A 25,822-nucleotide genomic window follows, 5' to 3' on the forward strand; every position below is an offset into this window, starting at 1 on the left:
TTATTGCTATGTAACAAGTTTTGGGTAGGTAACCAAATTTAGGAAATGCCTAACGCAAGTAGGAATGATGTTTCGGTTCTTATTTGATATTAAAAAAGTCATCGTCGCGAAAAGGTAGGTTCGATTTGCTGAAACATCTTTGACATATTTGCTGTAGATTCTTATAAGTAAATATAGTACACTTAAAAACACATATGTTATGAATAAAAAATATGTACTTTGATCTCAAGTCTAAAGATCTTGCAAATAATAAACTGCAACAAAAAAAACTTATGTTTTTAGTTTTTAGTTTAGTTTACAACTCAAAACTTAACTTAAAAATTTAAAAACTGCCACTATTTAAAATCTGACAAATAAATCACGTAGTTTTTGCAACATGTTGATGATAAAATCAGTGAAATAAATCCAGCCGCAACAGAAGTAATTAAAAGCCAACACTGAATCTAGGATAGTGGCCACACTAATTGGGTTTTGTAGTTAAAATTAATTGTAAATATTATTGTTTGCGTGGTGAGAGAATAATAGCTGTAGCGGGTGCCAACGCGTATAGCCGTGGACACGCACGCCACAATGGACATAAAAACACTACTGTTGCATTCTGCTCTGTTTCTAATATAATTGTATTTTTAGTAAGTTTACGTTGAATGTTTTTGAAATTTAAAAACTAAAATATTATTCAAACTGAGATTTTTTTTGCATTGTAGCTAGTGTTTATTTTTTGTAAGCTTTGCTTTTCATATTGCAAAAATAGGTTGAAATTATTACAATTTATTTATAAACTTTATACTTTCCTTTACCTCACGTTTAATTGATAAAAATTCTAATACTCATGAGTAGCCTATAATAGTTTACATACGTTGTTATGTTTACTAAAAAAAGTATTATGAATGAGTTAGGTATTCGTAGTGCTTCCATTTCAAAATATGGTAGTATCATTTGCTCTTTACTACTTCTCAATCTTAACAAAGACGATTATATATACGAGTAATATATGTAGATCGTACCGTGTTATTTTTTACATAATAAATTCAAGTGTTATTAATAAAAATATGTATCCAACAACATTATACTATTATATTTTGTAAAAAGTACACAATCTATTTGTAGTTTCATTCAAATTATACATTCCAAACTGAATATACCTTCAAATAGCTTAATTATTTGTTATACAAATATTAAATTCTAAAGCAAAATACAGACAACAAGTAGTTGAAAAGGTCTTTTAAAATACTCACATTCAACAAAAGATAATCTATATATGCAATGATTTAGTAATATTACGTGTCAAGTTTTTTAATTAAGTTGAAAGCCCAGAAGTTTGCATTATAAAGGTCGAGTAAGGTCCACAAGATAACAAGTCCCAAGATAGCGTCCGTTTTTGTCCACCAGGCGTTATTTTGAATTTAAAGTTCGTACAAGGAAATATAAAATCGTCAGTCATAATTATTTTTATTAAAATTACCATTATATTTCTTATCTTATGAATAAAAGAATTAAACTAATTTTTCGTTGAACTCTGCAAAACAAAAGTAAATTAAATTTTAAAAAAGTTTCAATATTTCACTAATTGTTTTGACGTCAAGTTTCTCCGTATTTATTAATGAATCGTTTTATATTTTTCTTGAGTTCTTAAAAATCTAAGTAAAATCTTCTTCCTAAATATGCATACAATATCGAAACCTAGTGACTGTAAAACTATATTTATTTTTTAAACAATCTTCACTATATACACAGTATAAAATTAATGAACTCTAGTAATTTACATGTGTTTGAAAAACTTTGTATCGGTCTTAAATCATACTACTGTATTATACAGAAGAAACTATTAATATGTGTCAATAACCTGTTACCGTCTCCAATCCTATAGTTTTAATAAATTAAAATAGTTTAAGGCTATATTGCAATTTTATACCTTTCGTCATCTTCTATTTTGCTGAACACTTATATATTTATTAAAATAAGAAGACAGAAGATTTGACAGGAAAACAACATTCCTTGAAATCCATTAGTCATTTATTGAAAGAAGGAAATATTTTATCAACAACGGATACAAGTTAAAAACCTATTATTTATTTAATATCATTTTTTAATTCAAGACACATAATTTCCAAATAATATGCACAAATATACCAGGTTTTAAACAAAACATCGTACTATAAAGAACACTAAATTAGTTTACACGAATCACAGGTCGTAAAAAAGCAAGAAACTCAATTTTACACAACAGTTATACGTTCAACACAACATTGTAGTACTTTTACATAAAACATAATATTTTCCAACACCGTATCATACACAAAACATCACTCTTTACGCTACAGAACAAGAAAGTAACATAGTCTAGTAATACAGCAAGGTCGGCCTGTTATGTTCAAACATGACAATTCCAATATTGGGAATTATTTGCCCACGGCGTTCGATTACTAGAGCATTGTATTAAATTAGAATTTTCCAATTTCAGATAACGTTCGCTTCCACAGCGCCGTAAATGAAATATCTTTTGTTCTCCATTTGATTAAACCTCTATTAATTTTTGTTTAATATGCATGCAGTACGATTCGTGTAGTGAATAACGATGTTACAATGTTTCCGATGTTGTGTTTTATTTACATTGAATATTTGGATAGTTTATTTACTACCATGATTAGAGTTCTTGTAATTACGAGATTTCAATAAAGTTTTGTAATTATGTTTTTTTTATCATATTCTTTGATGTACCCTTTTGACCTCGCCCCTTTGTTTACATGATAAATTTCACACATATATTAAATGTCCACATGGATGGGAAAATGAAAGTTTAAAAAATTAACGCGAATGAACTAATTTATGTTTTTCTAATTACTTATGGAAACCAGTGTACGTTTCTCTTAAAAATGGCTTTATTTACTATCTCCTGGAATAAAAACTCTCACCAATTTCCAATTAACAATACGAATTTGTTTATTTCGATTGCATTAAAAAGATACATATATTAACCTAAATCTAGCACTCAATACCAAAATAATTAATTAAGATGCAATATATCATATAGTATAAAAAATATATATATATTTCAACACTCACCGACTAATCGAGTATCCAATGTCCAACAGTCACTCAAAACACAAAACCGCACAAGACCATCACTGAAGATCAACTGATCCGAGTGGATTTCATCTTAACGATTTACAATTACACAACTACAATCAGCTGGTTCTACGAGGTATGACGTCACTGACCGTCCTGTACCTTACAAGGTACACAGGTGGAGTCGAGCGTCAACAGCTGATCTGAGCGTCGCGGTGCTCTGACCGGCGTCGAGTCACTAACTGGTGTACGGTCGGCGGCGTCGGGACGACTCTGGACTTCGGGCGTTTCCGTCACCACTCGACCGACCTCGGCACCGCCTCCGCCACCCCCAGCATAATAACTCGCTTCATTACATTGATCATATCTGGACAGAGAGGGTTTGTGCGACGGTCAGACTTCCTCTAAGCAGCTTTAATTGATACAACTTCATCACTGCGTTATATGGCGTTTTGTAAGGAAAATTGTAGCTTTTAGTGTCCAGTGTTTCGTTTATTCGTCGCGAATTCTTTCTGCTAATGATCCTGGGTATTTCCATACAACTTTCATTGACAGTTGCCAATTTAAAACAATGAGTCCCAAGTGTCATGTAAGAAAGTCCAAATGCTAAAGATAAAATAACGAAATTGCTTTGTTGGATGGTTTTTAATTCGTATATCTAATTCAATAACTTTGGCTTAGTTTTGTATGGTAACGGTCTACATCTTGCGACCAAATAATTTCCTTTCACTTAAATTACACCATTATTTAATAATTTATCATAATAAAATACGAAACATCTTAGTCCAATGACAATCTCATTTAGAACCGGAGAAGCGACTATCATATTGAAGAGAATGCTGAAACCGATTGGCTACCCATACAATTATACTCTTGCATTCTCATTTTACATTACTAAATTCAGGGAAGTAAACTATTGAACCCCAATCCAAACCTATTTATTAAGGGTGCAATCGTAATCGAATCCTGGTTAACGTCACCGTGACGTTTTAGTCCAGGGAGCTGAAACCCTACTGGACTGAGGCTGTTTTAGGACTGTGTCCCCTTCCAAATCCTCCAGGAAAATAAGAAAGACGTCACACACAATCAATGAGCTCTTAAATGATGATTCTGGCTGCTCTCAATAACTACGATTCTATGTTATCTTGTCCATCAGAGTTCGTTAACGATTGGTTAAAAATCCGCATTAGTAAACACCAACGTAGAAAGTTGTTACAGTTGACAATTCGTGACCTTCATATTCTAATTTTATTTTATTTAAGTTTGAATCGTGGTAGCCCATCCCAAATGGCAGTTCAAAACGAAATATGTGTGTTAAGCAGAAGATTGCCACCTTAAACAAATCTGATATTTATTGCATTAAGGTGGTTTAGCCTTAAAATTTCTGTCAACTGTATACTGAAATTGGTAAACCCAAAACTATTCAACTCAAACCAAATCTAAGAATAAACTATTTGAGTAAAAATGTATTTTAATTAGCTGGATAAGTAATCTGCAATAGTATGATAATATTACAGTAGGCCTATATACATTTTAGGAAAAACTATATTAATGTCCATGAGCCTAATGAGAATAGTTTATACATAAATCGAATATACAAGTGGTTGATATTCTAATAAGTAAGAGAGTTTTAAAGTAAAATATATGCTTATGATATTAAATCATAATTCCAAGTATGCATTTTTACAAACGTCAAAGCTTTCATAAGTAAATAATAAATACATTATATTACGTTCATTTTAATGTCATTTGCTACAGCAATAACAATTTCATGGCAAAACTTACTGGTATCCTTTCCGACCGTTTTATTTTATATAAACACTCTCTACATTTCAACGTGCGTATATTTTACTTTGTAATGTCTGTCTTTGTGAATAACATTAAACGCAACATTAAAGATTAAATTTATAAAATCTTTAACTGTATAAAAATTACTCCTTAGTCTTCATCTTTCATTTTCTTATTCGGTGTAAAGGTATATATTAAAAGTGTAATCGTAATGTATATTTTATCACCTGTACTTGACTTAGTGCATTATGTCCATGAATATATTTACTTTTGCGTAATATATTATTGAAGACATGCCTTGTGAATTGAAGCTTTAAAATTAACCATACTCAAATGATGAATAATCTCTTTGAAAAAATAGGTTTAACATGAACTCTTCACTTCAAAGTGCAGAAACTTTACATTTACCCATATTTAACAGGAAGATGTGTTTTGAGTTATTTTAAGGAACGACTATGACAAAACACTATTTTAATTTTTAACTATTAATAATTATTTATAATTAAGTTTAGTTAAACGTTACTGGAACAAGCAAAACTGAAAAACATCCTTTAAGTTCAAAGTATAAACATAGAACTTAAATTTATACAAACTGTTTCATCTTTACCTCAACATTTAAAAGAAAACTGTAAAAACGTTTTCCAATTGTGAGTAATTACCCAAGCTGTGTAAAGACTGCAATGTTTTCTGTGTTTGTAAAAGAAGCGAGCAATTAGGTGGCCGTGGTGCTACAGACATTAATGAAACATCGTCCCCATTGAATACACAGCATAATAGGGGATCATGTTATTTTAAACAAAGGCATTGTGTCTTAAACCTCTAAAGATCTTTATAAAAGACTCCCTTCTTTATAAGAGGAATTAAATCAAAACAACACTCGTTGCTTTGAGTTTTATTTTTACAATGCGATAAAAGTGTGTTTTGGTCTGGTGCTTAATTGTTGTAGTAGTTATTTTACTGCTAAATCGTTTGGATTTTTTGTATTGTTAATTGGTCATGTATGCATCAAATATACGACGAAAGGGTGAATCTACAATCTCTATGTAAAAAGCATAAATTAGTTTTATAACGTCACGACTTTCCTTTTAATTTCAAATATTATCCTATTCTAGATTTACGAAAAACTTTTAACAAGAATAAATTACTATCTATAGTCAAATTTCTAATGACGAATATTACAAACCTAATGCGGTTCAGTTGTTGTATTGTTACCAATTAATAGGGTGAATGTAAAGCTCACGGAATTTCAAAGCAAATTTTATTTTTTTAAGTAAAATCATATTTCTCAACCTTGCCTGTAAAACCGGTTTAAAAACGTAATTTTTCGTTTCCAGTTTGGTTAAAGTACTCTAATCTTATAGATTAAATTTTTTTGCAAAACTTATGACAGCTAGCCTGACCATACTATTGGACCGAATTACACGCGGGTTGTACCAAAATAAGGGTTATTGGTCCTATATGTACAAGTTTTATTTATATTTAGAAAATATTTATGTTAATTGGGTCAAAAATATAAATTAAACTTTTCTTATGAAGATTTAACATGGGGCTAATTCTATATATTAATAGACGAGCATGTTTATTAAAACCTTTTTCTCAGCTCGTGTGAATCGCAGGGAAAATCTACGCATACTGTTAGAACGATATTTGCCTGTAGGTGTGCAACATCCTTTCATAAACTAAAATAGGCTAAAAATACTGAGCACAAAATATGAATAAGATAAATTATAGAACTTACTCTTCACTTTACTCTTTGGGCATTGTGACATATTACAAGAGATATCATCCAAATAGTGTGGAGTGTATATGATTTCATTTAGTTTAAATATTTAAATATTTTAGATAACAAATTTGTTGATATAGCTAATGAAGAGCGCAATGACAAAAATTGCACCTGGATCAAGTAACGACTCACTGGGAATTGAACTGGTGACCTAATCAATAACTTAATTACCCCTTTTCTCACGTATACACTATAACTTTGTTTCAACTTATCATGTAAACACAACAATCACAACAGCTGGGCGGTGACTTCAGACTAGACATGATCACTAACATCGCGAGGCCGGCTCACCATATGTTGAGGGATTCAATAAAACCGCCTCTTTGATCTAGTGTCCACTGCCTCTGTCTAAGTCTAATGTCCCGGCCAGGAATAACTCACACACGGTATTCGTTACACCAGTCCAGCGTATCAGAGGCCTCGACAACTTGTTTAGTTTACTTGGCACGAACACAACAATTACATGTTGCAATGAGCTTTGCAACGAGAAGAAAGACTTAGGAGTTCTAAAAAAACAGAAGACTACATCATAATCTGACTATGAACATTTATTTTTAGCACTGAGGTATTTTATGCTTTGCTTCAAAGATTTTACTGAATATTGTCATCAAGTAAATGATTTCCTCCAGTCAGTTCAATATTGTTTGTGTGTATTCCTAACAAATAGACACACATACAACTGCATAGATGGAATAATTTATATTTCACAGATAATTTATTTCAATTTTCAACTTAACTAAAAAATAAAATAGCTGAAAAAGATACTTAAAACGAAGCTAAAATTTGAAATTTTTGTAAAACTTGCTTGGTATTTTGTATTTTTTTGGAAAACTCTTTAAACAGCCTTATAAAACAACTTCACTCACTTATACAAAACCACCACCAACCATCTAAAACGATCCACCTCCATAGGTTTGGATTTTACTCACATTACTCTAGAACTTATTACTTAAAGTCAATATTTATAAGAACATTCATTTTTTTATATTAGGCCTATTTCAGTTTCCAAAACTGAATTTGTAATAATCCCTTTGCTTAAGTTTACCATCCATATTTGTAAATTGTTAATTTGGGTTTATCAACATGGATAAGATTGTGAACCGATACATTAAATTTGTTAAAACATATGAACATCACACTAATTCAAAGAAACTCTTACCTGCGAATATACTCCTGACACAAACGGCTGGAAACACAACGATGTAAAACCTGCAACAGAAAATACACCATCATTCTCGTAAAACTTTTCTGTAAGTCCATCAGTAAGAAAACGGATACTTTTGTCAATCTGAAACTTGGGTGAAATGTGAAGTAGGCTATCTTATCCAACCGATCAATGACAGAACTACTAGATCTAGAGGATTCGCTGTTGTTAAAGTATTATCAGTCCAAATGGGTATTTAAAATTAAGGAAATTGTACGTATGTATGCAATAGCCTACAAAACTCGTACACGAAGCCAACAGAATTGTCATTCAATCTAATTTTGTTTATTCTTTCTTCCATCTATGCAACCTATTTGCCAAATTGGTACATGATTGAAGACCACAAAGAAATCTTAAGTAAATATGTGTTATCGAAAGTGACTGTACCTAGTGATGAGTAGCCACGTGCTGGGTGCACGTGTACAGTCACGTGCCGCAATACTAGACCCCCGCGGTGCTGTGGACAGCCGAGGGGTAGTTTCTCAGCGGGGGGTCAGTGAAACAGATGATCACAGAGGGAGAGCCTGAGTTGATAAAACAGCTGATTTGATTGAAAATTGCGATTATTTGATTGACAACTTAATTTGAATCCTGAAATGAATAAACAAATTGATTGCTCATATGATTATGTGGGGTGTTAATGTTTATTAATGGTTAATAGGGTTTCAACTCATTGGATTTGCTTAGTGATCACTACAGATCGGTTTTGCGTACATTACGAATGGTTTTGTGAGGTTTTTGTATTTTTCTATCTGTAATGCTTACATGGTAATTGTAGTAAAAAAGTATTTACAATATAGTATTAACAAGTATTAACATTATAATAAAAAGTATCTGGATGTGGATGGATATTTTCGCAAGCCTAAACTGGTCGAGACTGATACGGTTAGTTTATTGATTTGTTTTGAGACATAGTTATTGCAGAGCTGGTGTTTTATTATTACACGTTTCAAATAAATACATCAATAAAATTAAATAAGTTATACATGTTATTTAGTAAGTAAAACAAATCACAATCCTACAGTTATAATAATATAATTTATCAAATATATACCTAACTCGATTTACACCTGAGTGTACCACGTGTGTTAAAAAAAGTCACAACTCACAACAATCCAAAAAGGCATTACGATGTGTTCGACGGTTGGTCGGCGATCACAATTGAAATGCTGTTTTCCAAAAGATCTGTTTACGAAACATGCTAGCACCCAACCTGGACGGATCAACGTTTATACCGTGGTTTATACCTACAACAAGCAGCTGCAGATTGCATGAGTATGTACGAAACAGTGTCCCTTCAATAAGTGTTCCGTCATTGACAAAGTATTCGTATCCATGGATACTTGAGACAATCATCTTGTCTGGTCAATATCATATTGTTTAGAACAATTACCTGATCAATCAACTTCACTACCTATCAACAGGATACAAGCAGCCACAAGATAAAAGACGATCGGCTACCAATGTCCAGTCTACAAGTCTGTTAAACGTCGATGCCATTGACAAGTTACTCGTATCCATGGATACCTGGGACAAACAACTTGTCTGGTCAATATCATATTGCATTGTACATTACCTGACCGTCTTCCTTTTATTTTCCTCGAAGTTTGTTTTCACAGTTACTGAGTAGGTCAATTCCTACACAAAATGCAATACTGTTTTCCATAACGGTAAAGGTGTATTTTCAACGTATGTTAATGTGGCGTTTACATTGGTTATCTATTTACAGTATCAATATTAAATGTCTTGATTTCGCATATGTTATTTTTATGCATGGTAAAACAAAACACAGCCGAGGTGTAAAATCAACCTCGTCAAGCAAGAGGTTAGATTTTGTGTCTGACATATTCAACTATCGTTTTAAATCATTTGTAGGGCACTTCCAAATGAAAAATAATTGGAAATAATTCCAATCCAAACCAAAATGCAGATTTAAGCTTTTTTCCAAAAATATTCTTTAAGCCAAAATCAGTTTAAAAAATTAAAGAAGCAACTGAACAATTAAAAACACATTTACTGCTCATGTAAATGGTGATGTCACGTGCCAACCAGCACGTGGACAGTCACGTTCGCCAATAAAAGACCCTCACAGTCAGGTCAGACTGAGGGTAGTTTGTCTTAAGGGTGATAACCATTAAATGCCTCCAACGTCTACGTCGTACTGTACTTTATTTACATGTTCTCGACTTCAAATCAAAGCTAAGACATATTTTTTAATTTTAACGATGGTAGACTATTTAAGATTCTATGTATTTTAATTATTTATCTGATATTTTACAAGAAATACTGTGCAAAATATATCTAATTTGTAACAGTGAAAAACTCAATCATCTGGACGAACAACAACCAACCCAAAAGACTTATTAATATATATATATATATATATATATATATATATATATATATATATATATATTATTAATTATATTATATTTATATATATATATTATATATTATATATATATTAATATATATATATATATCACTTATTAATAGTGATTAAGGATAGGCTAAGTAATTAAAATAGGGGGAAGCGAGCTGGTCTAGTGGTTAGAGCACGGGACTTCGGTTACTGGGGTCCTAGGTTCAAATCCCGCCATATCACCAATGGGTTTTATCTAAGTGATAATGCCGTAACCCCTAGGTCTAGCCTGAAGTAATGTGAAAAACAATTCCGGGCTCGTGCCTAGCATCCTAGGACAAAAAAAGTAATTGAAATAGTAGTTGACTACGATGCTGGAGAGGAGTTTAATAATAAACAAATATAATAAATATAGACTGTCAAAGGAAGGTTCCCGCGCCCACCGCTAGGAGTGCTGTGTAGCTACGGAGCACACCGCTGCAGGCGAGGAGCGCAGGACCATGGTGGAAGTAAATAAAATTCTAATAAATGCTGCAAGTAAAGAATGTGTTTATTATTCAACAAGAGTCATCATCACCACAACAACATACTAAATTATAAAACATATGTCATAATTATTTAACATAATAATTATAAAACATAATTATTTACTTCCACCATGCGCAGGACCAGGAACAGTATGCTACCAGCAGACGCTGCAGCGGTTGACGTCGTAACTACACGGCACTCTTTAGCGGTGGGCGCCGGAGCTAACCGCAGCACTGCTGCCGGTCTATATGTATTCTATTTTTCTGTGGTTTAATTCGTGACATAATCACAATAAGAGGGGAATAGGCTGATTTCGCTTAAAATTAGTTAAATTTATTTGCAAGATGCACAATTCTTAACAAAAAAACTGCTCGTTTGGATATTAGGAAAAACTCACAAACACGAATTGTGAGTACCTTAATTATACATCGACAAAGGAAGTGTAAACATAAATCTTGAATTTTACATGTAAAGACTTGCTATCCAAGGGATATATCATTCATATCTCAGTGATAGTTAACACAACAACTTTGAGTAATTTAATTGAACGTAATATTTGATTTGTATTGAATAAACCTGCATCGACTCCCAAAATCTCATACTGTATTGTTTTAACACCCATGAATAAGCCTTATGCGATAAAAATCACTAAATAACCTGCGTTGAGCAGTAACTAATAACACGCGCAACCAGGGATTGATGAAATTTGAAATTAAACATTGATTGTATCTGATTCAGAGTCTAATTAAATACTCCGCATTAGCATAATTCATTCACACCAGGATTGTACATGCGAAATTCATCACCGGCTTTCCAGAAATGATTACAATAAAGCTCAAATTTGCATACAGTTTAGAACACAATTCGTCCTTTGACACGCTATGCATATTGATTGTCCCTTCAGATTTAAACCCAAAACGCGTTCCACTTTGACTCAAAGTTAATATTCAACAGGCCTTTTCATTTTTATACCGAATTGAGGGTGTCTTTTTGCATTTGGTTCAAAAAACGAGTCCAAACCAAAAGATGTGTGTGAACATAGCTTTTTAAAGGAACGTAGTAGCTTGTGTTTTAAAAAGATGTGATTTGTTCAACACAATATAATTAATTTGCTCATCAGTCGCAACCTAATCGCAAACTAGTTTGGCCAATTAAGTGCTTTCCACACATTATTTTTACAAGCAAAGAATCTGATTCGACCATGTCTGCTGATTTTTTAATACAACATTATTTTAATATATTTAAAATATTTTGCATTTCTTTATATTTTTAACCAAATACAAGCGTGGAGCGTCAGATAATTATTTCCCAAAGTAAAATTACAAATTCATAATATAAACTATTACTGTTCGGTTTTAATTATTTCACACACAAAATTAATTACATTAAACTATTTTCTTATTAGTTTTTCTTTGTAGCATTCATTATACTGGGTGAAAACCCCGGGACGGTAATAGAATTCAAAACGTAATCAAGATAGAGCTACAAAACTTAGTAATAATTTACTGCGCATAATAGGCTAATCATTTGAACAAGTTGTTTAGTGATACGCTACCTCCTCAGGGGCACGGCCCACTAGGAGTCAGAAGAAAATCTTAACGGTTGATATTCACATCAAAAAGAATAAACTTTGTTAGTAAGATACAATTCCACAAACCCGAATTCAAATAGACAACCCCGTCAAAAATGACAGCTAATTACATAAATGTACAAAAATTAGGTGAAAAGTCAAAGAATTATGCAACATACAATGAATTTCTTTATTGCAAAAGATTTATGTCCCAGAAATAGTTATACTTTAAACATGTTAATAATCAACTTCTTCCTCGATGTTTTCAATCGTTTGATAATTATGTCAGACTTCAGTTAAGAACACATTTTTTTCGGTTAATCACACATTTTCACCTCAGTTTTACAGTTTTTTACCCAGCTTACGTACAACACCACTGCTCTCTTGCGGTGTATTGTTAGTTAAACTATTGTTAGTAAATATGTCACTTCAGAGACAGTACATTCACAGGTGTGTTGCGACTATACTCGTGTGTTCCGCTCCATTTCATGTCTTTGTCTCAGTCGTTTGCCAGTCTCCGTCATTGAAGTGCTTGCTAATATACCGTCTATGGTTTACCGTTATACAAAAATATTATAAGAGTATTATACCGAGCTACGAGATTAACAGTTATTTTTAATTTAAAATGTACATTGGATTAGCGTTGTACTGTGTATCGTGCATGCATGTAAAATAAATTTTGTAACTAGTTTAATTGTCTATGTCTATTATAGTTGTATGATCAACCTTCACATATTGTCTACACATTTACCAACCTTATTAATGATCTTAATTCGTTTTTTAACTATCTCTTCTTAATACAGTATGCCGTTTCAAGTATCGTATTAATATTTTCAAATGTACAAGAACTATCTGATATCCCTTTTTTTCAATATGGTAAGTGATTTGTTTTTAAAACATTTAGAGACGTTCCAAACGTGTTTAAATGATTATTTTTCATAAACAGTCTTCAACTGAGCTAAGTGGTGTGCATACTAACTCGCAAATCAAAATGAACACAAAAACTATTAAACATATCAATTTGCTATCAAAATAAAGCAACCTCATTTGAGGTAATTTCCTCCAAACCACACTCATTTATAATAAATAGACTAACTTTGCAATAAACATGAGACGATTATTGGTATAATATGATATAATGTAACCAAATTACTTTATCTATAGTTAGAACGTTATCATCCCATACAATACTAAATATTTGGCAATACTTAAAGTTCAGGTCCCCATGGCATTACTCTAAATTTAATTCTAAATTTTTTTCCATGAAGCTATGCTGTGTGCCTATTAACAGTTTCCATATAAAATGTTATCAAATTTTCTGACAAGGCATACTTCCGAAATTATCTATTTATTTATTCATAAGACACAGAATTTGGCCTCACAGCGCGTTTAATGTGGAAAATATATATTCTAACACTATCCGCAAAACCGTACGTAGACTATACAGATGTAAAATATCCGTTTACGTTTACATGTATATTACAAAATACGAAGCGTGATTAAAATTAGTGTAGACATGTTAAATTCAACAGATGCTCGCACACATTAGAACGTTTATCGCAAAACCAATGTATAGCCTTAAGGTAAACATTTAATTTAAATACTAAGGCAAATTAAAATAACTGATCCTAATTAATTGTGAAAAAGTTTTATAGTTTAATTCAAGTGCATGTTAATAATATTGTGCAGCATTGGTTTCATCGTCATGTAGTTCAAGATGTTAGAAGGTTATCATCGTGGGTACAAAGGACATTGCCTTATGAAACATCAGTTGAAACCTATTGAGAAGTTATGTTGGGTTGCAAATAATTTATTTCTTTATAATCTTACCTAACACCTCACATACATTTGTGGTACTTTTGTCATTGTCGTTTTCAAGTAACCTGTTTGGCGTCTAGTGTTTAACATTTCATATTGATTTTGAACAGAATCGATGAAAATACATTTTATACTCTAATTTAGGTTTCACAAAATAGGACTGCTAATATAACTCTGAAATAATTATTATATTTTGCCCAAAACATGTTACATCTACAAAATATTACAATTATTTCAGGGTGCTCAGTTGTATTTTATTTACCACTTTTTATTCATATCTTTGTACTCTGTATGCTGTTTTCGGAACCGTTTTATCTCACCGTTTTAATGACCATTACATAAACTTTATAACTTATAGTTGCATATATATTATACCTCATAATATTTTACTAATGGGATAATCTAACATACAAATAAAGTAAAATTCAAATACTTTTACCTTTAAAGAAAAATAGCTCTCACAAACTCACACTCAAATGAAACTTTGGGGACAAACACTAAAAAAAAACACACACAAATCACAAACACAACACGTAAAAACAACCCGACGTGACGACACAACACTTGCGCGAAGACTGACGCCTTGTTAGCGACACTAGCGCTGAGGCGACGCCGCGGGGGAATGGGCAACTAGAGGTCAGCAGATAAGACTAACTACCAAGATTACGACCGGGTAGAATGCACAATAAATCAGTCACATTATTAGTTATTTGGTTATGCAACAAGAGAACCGTTGATTGTTGACCAAACGTAATCATCTCATTGCTCAAGTTTTTCATTTGAGTAAAACCTGCTAATATATAATAAAAGTATATTATACAAAGCAAACTTTGTAAATTTAGTTTACCTAAATTCTTTAGTTAATGATCAATATACACATGTATAGACTAATGAAACGTTATTTTTTAAATCATAAAAGGTACAGAAACTGAGAAGGTAAATCTATTCACCAACTTGATGTAAACATTTACACAGTTTTAAAAGTATGATTGTGCATAATTCAAAATATATAGAAACCCCACTTGATTAAATATAGCTTACCTGAATATGCACCATAAAGTGAGTTGCAGTAAGATACTAAAATATTACGGAGGTAAAAATTAGCATGAAAACAATGGATGAATAATAACTTCAATTGTATCACACCTTGTGAGTATCTCAGTTATGTATCTTTTCTTTGAGTAATAAACTACTTACAACTATTACTTGTAGCTTAGGTCTCATTTACTGTTCAAAGTCAGTAGTTGAGTTCAAAAAGGTTAAACCCTTGATAAAGGGAACTCACCCAATTGTATTAATACAGAGCGAGAGCCTGTTACATAAAGATAAATTCCAACTCCTCCTATTGTGCTAGTAACTCATTTCCTGGACGGAAATTAGCTACAACGCGTGTTAAAAATCGTAATTAACCGCACACAGCACAACTAAATATCATCCATACCGTTGATTTAATACAACCCCCCCCCTCCCCTTCCCCCTACGTCCAAAACAAAGACAATCAAAGCACACCAAGGGTGTAGTAACTGCCCAACTGTCAACTCCAGGATATCTTCTACTTTATGACTAAGACGTGCCACAGGGCCAATTACAGGCAAGGATTTAAAAAAGTAGTTTTTGTTTAGTTTACTTATATTAAGAAACGTGTTTACATATATGCCGCTTTGCATTTTATGGATGAGATTTTCTTTGTCATAAAAAAGGTTTATTTGCCCAGCATGAATATAGGCCAGCATGACTTCTAAATCTCCTCACTTAAGAGGGTTTTATTCCTTCTAAAAAGTTTGTCGTGAAGAACTCCAGGAACAAGAAATTACATAAAATCTTTAGTAGTTTGCATGGTTTGAACCCGCATATCCTAGACAAACGTAGGGCGCTGCTCTAATCATTAGAGCCAAGATGTAGTATTATTTTCTGTGCCTTATGAATAACAGTTGTTTACCAGCAAAATATGTTCCATATTGGTAGGCTAAATTTTAACAAATAAATCTTTTCCCAGATATATAAAGTGTAAATGTCTTTGATTTTAACAGTAATTGGCTCCACAACTAGTGGAAAGTTTTTAATGTAACGTTTCTCATACTTTATTACTCACATTCAATACTGAAAATGGGTTTGGTAGTAAAAATGTGGATTTTACATAGTCAAATACAACCTAATCAAGGCAAATATCGCACATTGTTGTTTCTCAATTACAAAAGAAATTTCAGTAAGTTAAAAAAATTATGAAATTAAAAGCTAAATGGGGTAAAAATCATTAGTGTATTTTTAGTTATTTTGAAATAATTTAAAACTTTAAGTCGGTTCTAGTCTAATAACCTTAACTGTTCTATATATTTATTTCAGCGATCACCTTTCTTTTATTTCCGATAAGGAAAATATAATAAAGGTAATATTGTATTTCACTTTATCGACGCAATAATCAGGTACAGTATAATAATAAAGTATCGCGATCACATAAATATTAATTGTATTGAGGAATGGCAACTAACATAGATAGGTAAATAATTAGCCTCTATAGCTCCGAAGCTTAATACCTCAAAAATCGTTCACTTAACAAACGTTAAAATTAAATAAAGCCTAAAACATTTTAAACCCGTAAATAAAAGTCCAAAGTCAATACATAGGGGTAGATTAGATAACCCTGATGGGCCGTTTACAATAAATGTTTATGACGTTATAAGTCAGCTGATAACATTGGAACTACGTCACAAGGGGCAGAACTTATGAGGGTCGTGTTAATGTCTGAATATCTTCATATAGACAACTTATCTAGTTTATGCTTGGATGCTGTACCGAAGGCGGAACTTTCGTGAAGTATAAACCAATTTTTTTTTTTATTCCAAAACTCACGGTGTTGTAAATAAATACTATTTGCGTATATTTCATAATATAAACACAATGGAATGCGGTATTATTTTAAACACTTATTACAGTAACTAATTATGTCATTATATCACTATACTAGCAGTTACCCACGGGCTTCACCCCGTTTGACTTCATAAGTATTAATAAAACTATTGATTAGTTAAGTTGAGCTTAAATAAACAAAACAGAATACAGTAATAAAAACAAATAATCACACCTGATTTCCAAAAGGTAATAAATTAAAAGAATAACAAAATGTATATGGTTTATGGGTGTGACTTGTAATTTCCTCAAAGGTTCTTGGGTACTTTGGTTATTGATATACAGATTAGAACATTTTCCCGCACAATTTATCTTACTTCACAAAAATTGTGAATGGTTAACAAACTTAAGTCGTGATCAAAAATGTTTATACAATAATAATAATAAAAATAAATAAATAAAACTATTGCTCTTAAATCAATTTGATTTTAGTAAGAGTTAAATGCGAGATTATGTGATTTTCCACCATTACCATTATTACCTATGATTATTAAGGACAGTTTACTATGATTTCTCAATCAAAAATTAAAACTACTATGAATATGACTTTTAGTATACTAACACTTCAAAAATATGAAACCATTAAGTTTTGGCTGTATATTAATTCTAAAACACTGACGTTGCTCTGACCTAGTCCCTCTCTAGGGCGAGGGCATTCAGTTTACTTATCAGTTGTTGGGAGTCGTGGGTGATTTGTTGATAAACAGTGATAACTGATAAGAGGGGGACACTTGTGCGCCAGGGTTCTAGTCTAAACAGACAGTCTAAACTGTGATAGAGATGGTCTTTCTGACCGAACTAAACCCAGAGGTGACATCCAACGCTAAACATTTTGGGGTTTTTTGAAAACAAAATATATATTTATCAAATCCACTGAATTTTTTTTATTTTATCTACTTCAAGGATAACAATTTTCATTTCTGAAATCAAATACGATAATTTATGCCTTTTCAGCGAATAATTAAAAAACTAATTTATAATTAATTCAAACATGGTATATTTAGTAAATAATGTAGATAAAATATTTTATAAAGTGCATCCGGTTGTGCAAATAGTTGAGTTACATACTTCTTTTAAGTATTGAGAAAACGTTGTCCTCGAATTGTTTGTAGGAAAAGTCAGCTTTTCCTTGTGAGTATACTGTAGAACAGGCGTGTCCCTCCTAAATGAAATACCTAGTCCTAGAGGTCTCAGTAGGAGGTTTGTATTTCATTTTGTCTATATTATTATTTAGATTTTCACCGTTTAGTTTTATGGTAGATATAAAGATGAGTTTGTAATGTAGAAAATATTTTTTTCCACCATTTGATTTAGTAAATAATAATGTGAGGTCATGAAACAGGAAAACCTAAGCGAATGTTTGAATTTATTAAGAACATATTTATGCAATAACACTTTACTTAGACGAATGTAAAGTTTTAATTGGACTGAATAATTTTTGAAGTAATATTTACAGTGTAAATTAGAATTATTAGACATAGATGTTTTACATTGTTGTAACTTTTGTTTCCAGTGTTAGGTTATTCGTAAGACAATCATTACATTATAGCGTGGACATGTTTCTTTTCGCAAACAAAAATACAGATTTAAAATCAGAATAATTAATTTACTATTCTTAAGACATGTTGACGTTTAAATTAATGAGATGTATAAATTCAGTTTTTACTATAGTCAGAGAAGAGCTGCTAATTTATAGATACTTGTCTTAGCCATTTTCCATGTCCTCCAGAAAATTGTATTAATCTTAACAAACCTATATTTTTACTTGTAGGCAGTAACTAACTGTAGACATTTTCATTTATTGTATTTTTAGTATATTTAAATATACAAACAATATAGTTCCCTACGAGTTTCAGACTAGTCTAGTTTGCATTTTATAGTCTCCAGGCTTTTGATGTTCCATCAAACTTGACTGAACTGAGAGTTTATCATCAAAAACAAAACTTTGTTACATATTTATCACTCTATCAGAACACCGTGTTTTGTTTTAATGAAAAAATGTATAATTTTTAACAAAATCTGTTTAATCTATATCGAATAAGAATGTATATGAACGAAATGTAAAAACTTTTGTCAATTGTAGGTTAATGTGATGATTTATTTTGATCTTCTTTGGCAAGTTAACGTTGCCCCCACTTATTGGAAGTGTCCGTGAAATTCATAATGAAGTGAGTATTCTAATACAAGTTAATATCGCTACTACGAGTATACTAATATCACGTTCGGTAAACTATAATACATTTTTTTCAGTACCTATTATTATATTCATTATATTCATGGTAAATTGGGGCATTGTAGGAGCAAAGCAACAATAGTTGTTAGAGTCAAATGCTCAAAACCATTATTCAGCATCGTTGCCCACAAATAAATCATCAGTTCCACTTTGCACCTATTGTTTGTCACCGTCTACATGGAGACGACGTTTATCGATATATCGATACTTATCGATTGTCCACTGCCTCGACTGACCATTGGTCATCTACCGTGAACTTCCATAAGTTCTGAGTCATATTTTACCTAAAGCAGATCTAGTTTTTTTCGGGGATTGATGAAAGGAAATACTGTAAAAATAACTTTATCATGTGAAACAATAGCAAATACATATACAAAACTCTGCTATTGAGGTGGTGAGAACAATGTTTTGTTTGCTTGAAACCCAAATCACTGTTGCGTGTATTTACGATGTATACAATATTAATCTAGTTATAATGCATTATTTCCTTCTCATTGAAATTTGAATTTTTTTTTCGTATTGAAATTTGAATATATTTATAGGCTAAATACTTAACATGAATTTTATATTTGAAAATACCAACATAATTACAACAGTAACAGATAATCTGTGTAATAAACAGGTATCACGTTGCATTAAAGGATTGCTCTAGGAGATCTTTTTAAATTATTCTAACAGCAATATTAATTTAGTGAACGCTAAATACGTCGTTACTAATTAATATGAACTATGACGGGTAGACCTAGAATTTTGATTGTGACATGGATTGTATAGCGATTAACAGTACCAATTGTATTAATTTTTGATGAAATTGACATGTGTAAAGTATAATACAACAATAATACCCCTGCCGCAGCAAACCTGCAGAATAAGCGAATTTGCATTTAACCGGCTTGATTTCTACTAAAATATTCCCTAAAATTTGTCAGATTTATTTCCTATTTAATTAACATTATATTTTAGTGAGTGATTAGGTTTACTGCTACGGGGAAGATAGTGACGTGTGTTTTTTTTATTGAAATTTCGAAATCTTAGTATGAAATAATCAAAATTGCCAAATTTGATTAAAATGCATCCATAAACAAGCAAACTACAACAGTTAATTTATTACCCTTAAGAATAACTTGGGAATTTTAAATTGACAATTTTTTTAATTATCTCCGTAACCGTTAGGCGTACAACCACGCTTCAATATACAAAATTATTTCTTTTTTAAGCTCTACAAAATGGTTTGTAGAGAAATCGGAAAATTTTGAGGGTCAATAATGGGAAAAATAAATTTTTACCCCATAAACCCCTGTTCCCATAGTCCGATTATGCTGGTTCGCGAGCTCGTTTGAATAAACGTAGGTTTACACCTTTGTACCAAACTTCATATAAATCGAATCATTTTTGCTCGAGTTATCACGGTAACGGACACACGTCATATATATATATATCTATATATATATATATATATATATATATATGAATTTGAACGGATGGTGTTTTTAGCCTCTGGGACCTCAAAACGAAAACGTAAATCGGTCCTGGGTATAGGTCTTACCATGAGACCTACGGTAATAGCTTATTGCCTATATGGGAAATTTGCTAAAATGGCAACTGCATGAGAGTAAGGTAAGTTACTTTTAATACTCTGCAACATAAGCAGAGATATATTGAACTCGCTAGTGGCTTGCCATAATTACAATAAAGCCCGCATTTCCATAGAGATCAGAACTCGATTCTACCCTTTGACAAGCTATGCATATTGATAAGGGTCTGGTCAGCTTAAATACTCAGAATATGCTTCATTGAACTAACACAAGAAGTAAATAGACTTTGACTCCTGATTTAGAATACCATCAAGTGTCAATACACAGATTTTATAAAAATAATTCTTGAATTTTTTGTGCTTAGATTTTACATGTTTTACATAATATTTTAATTTTGTGATAATTTCTCATCATTCATGCCTATAATTCTATCAGCAAAGGACTATTTATATTTTAATCAGTAGCTGTACTTTAGAAGTAATAAATAGAGCTGTAGTATAAGGTATAAATAAAAGAGTGCTCTGAGAACAGGAGGTGGAAAATATTATTGCAATCACATTTATATGTATAGTAAAACGTCAGTATGAATTATACTATATTATATTAATATGAAACTACTAGAGGACCCATGCTATGCTGCAGCGTTGATATAAATATCATATCCGAGAAATAATCAAATTTATGATTTTTGATCGAGTAATACAGTATCTTTAACTTAAATTATTTAGACAATCAATAGCTTAAATTAAAGCCTATAATTTACACATTATTTTGAATTTAAAACATATAAAAAACGTAAACAGCACTGGAGCTACTATTTTTAATAAAAGAAAGTTACAGGTTCCCATGGCATTTGCTTGAAACTCGTCCGATTTGAATAACTAATAGCTTAAATGAAAGCCGGTGTTTTACTGTGCTTAGACCAAAATATATAGGATTATTTATAAATATAACTGGTAAAATAAAACTAAAAATGGAGTAAGAATTCGAAAACAAATGAAATTTATGTTTTTTTTTTACGAGTAATACAGTAGATTAATATATACCGATGCTTGATGTGAAATCTGTGAGTGCATACCTTTAATTTGAGACCTCAATCATAAAGATCGGTCGGGTAGAAGAGCCAAACGAACTCGGAAAAGAAAACCTAAATTTTAACTTCCATAAGAATACATTGGGAGCAAATTTCGTTTATGTATAAGCCAGGTGGGACTGTAGATAAATATATGCCAATGCTTGATATGAAATTTTAGCATGCATACCTCCAATTTAAGACCTCAATCATGAAAATCGGTCAGGTAGAAGAGCCAAATAACTCGGAAAAGAAAAACCAATTTTTTTTAATCTAAGAAGATGACGATTCAACTTTGGTTAGTGCATAACAGTATTAATATTAAACTTTGTAAAGTGCCCACTGTGTACGTACAGCTGTGCGTTTTAGTATGTATAATAGTTTATGCAAATTGACTTGTATCTTAATTTCCAGGCCCATACACGTATTGTGTCACAGAAAACATCTTCTCTAGGCATTAGTGGCCCACAAATCACAATTTTCAGAGTACCAACTTGATCAATTATCACCAGGTATATTAATAATTGACTTAATAATGAAACAGACTAGTTTAATATGCAATAAATAAACTTTACTAGGTTTTGCAAGTCTCCATTTGCATTTTATAGTTTCGCGCCCTTTGAAGTTCCGTCGATTTTGATCGAACGTTGAGTTTATTATCAACGACAAAACATCGTTGCATGTATATTACATCATTAAGAATGCCTTGATTTTTTTAATGAAAAACTAGCATACTTTTCATTATAAATTATTAAAAGTAAGGAGGAATAATGCAGTTTGTATTTTAGATGTCTATTAATTTAGAGTTAATACGCAAAGCTCATAAGAATCCTAAAAGATTTTTAGGTATTTTATTTATTAGATCTTAACCTGGAGTAATAGTTATATAATGTAAAATCAATGACAGCTACATTTTAAACTGTATTATGAAATGCAGTTCCCTAAATTATTTTTTACAAACGAACGCAACTACTCTAAGTTTTTAGAGTTCGTTTTAGGGCTATCCTTTTATAGAAAAACAGTGCAGCTATATGCAATTGTGCCCTTTCAAAAATTATACTAATATTCTAAAAAGTATATAATATATACTAGGCCTATGTAAAACTTACAGTTCAACCTTACTATTATTGCTAGATAAATCATCTCACCATGTATCAAACAACCATGGTTAAGTAACACATTTATAAACAATAAACTTCAACATATGGGTAAATTTAAAATAGGCACATATGACGGGAGGGTTATCAAAGTAAGAAAATATCTTTTTTGGGACAAAAAGAAAAGGCATAAAATAAATATGTTGGAATTAGTACATATCAAACACAACTTTCTGATTTCGTTGGAAAATAATATGAATTTATTTAATCTTCTAGGACCATCGTCAATGGCTCTCTTGCATCAAACGTTTAGTATATTATACATATAAAGCAACCTGCAATTCATGGGTAGCACAAGAATTTATATTTTAGGAAAACAGAACAACCAAACAGCTAGCGCAATACTTATTTTATCAGGTACTATTTATTTACTTTTTTGTTAAACACCAAAAGATATATTTTATTTTATTTCGTTCTCTATCATATAATCAGTTCCACTTATCATCAGCTATTGTTTGTCACTGTGTTCATGGAGATAAGTGTAATCGATGTATCGATAACGTGTTTATCGATGGTCCGATACCTCAACTGTCTATTGACGATCACTGTAAGCGGCCTTTTGTATTGAGTCATCATGTATTAAAGGAGTATATACGATTTGTAAATCGATAATATATATTATATCCATTTTTGCAATTAATTGCATTACTCTGAAAACTGAATGACTGATATCAATCGACATTGGCATTTTAAATCGTTTATTCAACATGATTTATTCAATTACAATCTTGAGCTATCCACATAAAAAATGATGTTTATAAAATACACGTCATGGGACAAAAGTATTTTTATATTAGTTTATAGTGTTAAATATAATGAACTAGCCAGCTTCAACTGATCATGGAGGGAAATGTAGTTCACAAGTCATCACGAGATAACAATTTGTATATTTTCGGATTCCTTCATTTTCCTTATATGAAGCTCGTGTCGTAAAGAGTAAATAACCATACTGGTGATTAAATATACTTTTCAAGCCGTAGTACGTTATCTAATCCCAATGAGCATGGAAACATAGCTAAGAGTTTTTAATCATCTTACAAAGACTATTCAAACAATGGACAAACATCTATATAATTTTTCCCACCTCGGGTTACTGTCATGACAATGTAGCTCCATTTTACATGGCCACCCACACCTATGTCCTATTCATTCAAATATTCCCAAATCAGATTACCAATTTGGCAAAAAGTACAACTAAAGTCTGAGATAAACTTGTAGCCTTCCTCACAGCATACATCATTGACTGTAGAGAGGTGTGTAGTCAATGACACAATGCGCTGTGTCACACTCCACCAAGTCTGCACAACTCCACTATAGGCTGTGATAGGTTTACTGTCAGAACGTGACTACGACACACTTTGCTTTGCTTTTACGACTAAAAACTCGCTTGCATGACTGATCACTGACAGATTTACTGCAGAATTGTTTTAACGTTGTATTGTCTATCTTAAACTTCATTCCGTTGTTGACAAGGTCATTAAGGAACAGTAGTCTCTAAGTAACAACGAAGTTTTAAGGCACACCAGTAGGGAACCCATATACTTAAAAATTTGGCTTAAAACTTTACAAATACCTATTCACTTTTTTTACAAATTACCCAAAATTGCATAATTTAAATGTGTGGGTATTTGTTTGTATTAGTCTGTTTTGTTTATTTTAACTTTTATCCAAATAATGTTAATTTTAACACTAAGTAGAACTAAATGAGTGCTATATGCTGGAAATATCCCCATCCCTACAGATTTGACCTTACTTCTACTCCGAATAAAGTTATGAATAATATGGTGGAATTATGGTGGTATGAATAAAGTTAGAATAAACTTAAATAAAACCCATGCCATGTAAGCCTTGATGGTTGTGTTAAACAATTATTTATAAGAAAATACCTGTCGATTTGTTTTAGACGAAGCTACGTTAAAAACAAAAGAGTGTGTTAATATTGAATGTTGAAGAACAGTGTGACCTTGATTAGAACTAATTGTTTAACAATAATGTATTGTATTAGGGCTGTTTGTGCTTGAATGCCAACGGTATTTTCATTTTGTTATGTCAAAATTTTGTTAGAAAGAATAACTAATTGACAGGCCAATGGCAAATAGTATCTAAATCCAGAATCAAATCGAACGCTTCAAATCGAACAGGCAACCTATGAATTTGAAGGCTAGCACTACAACTATTCGAATAACCAGACAATATGATCAAATAAACATTCGAGAACCAAAATTGTACAAGGAATTGAAATAACTTAAACTGTAATAAGAGCAATACAACACTTTAAATACTATGATATCAACATCACAAACTGATCTTCGTTTGAACATATTAATGTTAATACATAAAAATGAAATGTGAAAAACAAGTAAATGAGATTTTAAATCAAACTTCGTAGATAGACCATTACGTTATTTCAACAAACAGAAAATTTCTAAACAGTATTGGAAAAAAATCTTTGTTGAACTTTATTTCCGATTTTATCATTCTAATTAATCATATTGTAGTCTGCACAAAGATTCATAATCAATGTTCAGGACTACTCAGTCTACTACATACATAAACAGTATATGAATAACATTCGAGGTATATGAATGTAGAATGATAAAATAGGGCACAAAGGCAAATTTAGCTAGTTTAAAAGAATATGTTGCAACTAAGTTGTACCTAAACTTATAGGACACGCCAGACAAAAGGATATCCAAGCAAACGGAAATTTTTGACTTGCTACCCACGGGCTTCACCCCGTTTGACTTCATAAGTATTAATAAAACAATTGATTGCTTAAGTTAAGCTGAAATAAACAAA

At 31.5% G+C, this 25,822-nt stretch overlaps 1 protein-coding gene across 17 annotated transcripts in view; it reads right to left on the bottom strand.

The window, feature by feature from the left end:
• Positions 1-25,822, bottom strand: part of LOC128987958 (CUGBP Elav-like family member 1) — a 696,992-nt gene that overhangs the window by 653,395 nt on the left and 17,775 nt on the right. For 7 of the 17 annotated variants that reach the window (XM_054409099.1, XM_054409098.1, XM_054409097.1 and 4 more), the window contains exon 1: positions 3,064-3,308. The gene's annotated coding sequence lies outside the window, so the exon portion shown is untranslated. Of the gene's footprint in view, positions 1-3,063; positions 3,309-7,796; positions 7,847-14,558; positions 14,689-25,822 lie in introns of those variants that run through there. The other 10 variants (XM_054409107.1, XM_054409106.1, XM_054409094.1 and 7 more) reach the window with 4 other exon arrangements.

The sequence above is a fragment of the Macrosteles quadrilineatus genome, unplaced genomic scaffold (genome assembly GCF_028750875.1).
Source record: "Macrosteles quadrilineatus isolate MER2022 unplaced genomic scaffold, UCM_ALF_1.0 Scaffold_2__2_contigs__length_208266976, whole genome shotgun sequence".
Taxonomy (NCBI): domain Eukaryota; kingdom Metazoa; phylum Arthropoda; class Insecta; order Hemiptera; family Cicadellidae; genus Macrosteles; species Macrosteles quadrilineatus.